Below are 1,380 nucleotides of genomic sequence, written 5' to 3' on the forward strand. Positions count from 1 at the left end.
CAGCCCACCAGTGATGGCATGCTCCACGCAATAAGCATAGCAGACTGCTGCCACCATGAGCCTCCACCCCATCTGTGAAGCAGGAAAACCCTCAGCATTGGACAAGACCAGCAAGCTGGCAGGATGCAGCTGGAAATCACAGAGTAAAGGCAGGCGGGATGGGAGTCCCGGGCTCCCCAGGGATGAGGTACTGAAGCTTGGCCTGGTGGCACTAAGGGGATGTGCTCCTGTGTGTTCAACTGTTGGGGCTTCCCTTCCCAGGTGGCCAAGAGTGGAGCTGGAGCCCACAGGTCACCAGGCTGGAAAGCATTGCGGGCACTGCAGGAGGTTTCCATCATGATCTTCCACTGGTTCTGACCCACGGAGCAGCTCTTCGCAGTGTGGCTGTGGCCCCATGGTCCAAGAGTGTGCAAAGGCTGCCATGAAACAGCTCCTCGGCTGCCTCTCGAAAAGACAAAGCAAACCTGAGTTAATGGCAGCTTCCAACAGTCAAAACTGGGACAAGCAGAGCTGGGAACAACACTGTGATGCGCAGGCTCGGCACATCCCACTCAGAGCCCCAACTGCAGAGGCTCCTCTTCGTGCCCCCATCCATGAGGGTTCCCAGGGGATCCAAGGGCAGAGTGAAGGCGGGGGAAGGTGCCGAAAGTCTCATCACAATCTTCAGCTTCTGCATGCTGCAGGGCTTCGCCCACACACGGGGCTCTTCTTACCGGTCTCCATGACAGCTCCAGGAATAAGAGCCACATCCAGTGCACACCACTTGGCCCTACCACAGAGCCAGGCACCCCACGAGCCCCAACATCAGATGGATTGAGGGGGGGTTTGTCAGCAGGGCCCAAAGCTTTGCCCCCTGCACCCCTGCCATCATCTCAGCCTGCTCTCCTCAGTTCTTCATCTCCAAGTCTCCTTCCTTCCTGCCTGGCTGCAAATGCCACTTGCTCCTGCCCCACATCTCTCCCACACTATCTGGGGTGTGCTGCTGCACCCTGCTGCTCGCCCACCTCGTGGGCACCACTTCTTCTGTGGCACCTGGCAAAGCCAACGCTGAGCCAGCGTCTTTGACACCTGCCAGCAGATCCTGGGGCCTGACTGTGGCAGTGCATCCCATCATGTCCCTCCACCACACGAGAGCACCCACCACTTTCTCTTGGTGCCTGAAAGGCAGCACATCTCCCTCCTTCCTACACCCACCTCCAAGAGCTAAACTAACACTGGAACAGTGGAAGAAGTCTCTCCTGCTGCAGCCTCTAAGCGAGGCCATGCGGATCACAGGGGGACAGCTGAAGGTGGCTGGCAGCAGGGGAAGGCAGCAGCTCTGCCTACACCCTGGAGCGGACCCGACTGCCCCATGGGGGCTCAGGCTCACGCGTGGGGACA

The sequence above is a fragment of the Cariama cristata genome, unplaced genomic scaffold, assembly GCF_000690535.1.
Source record: "Cariama cristata isolate BGI_N322 unplaced genomic scaffold, ASM69053v1 scaffold27162, whole genome shotgun sequence".
Lineage (NCBI taxonomy): Eukaryota > Metazoa > Chordata > Aves > Cariamiformes > Cariamidae > Cariama > Cariama cristata.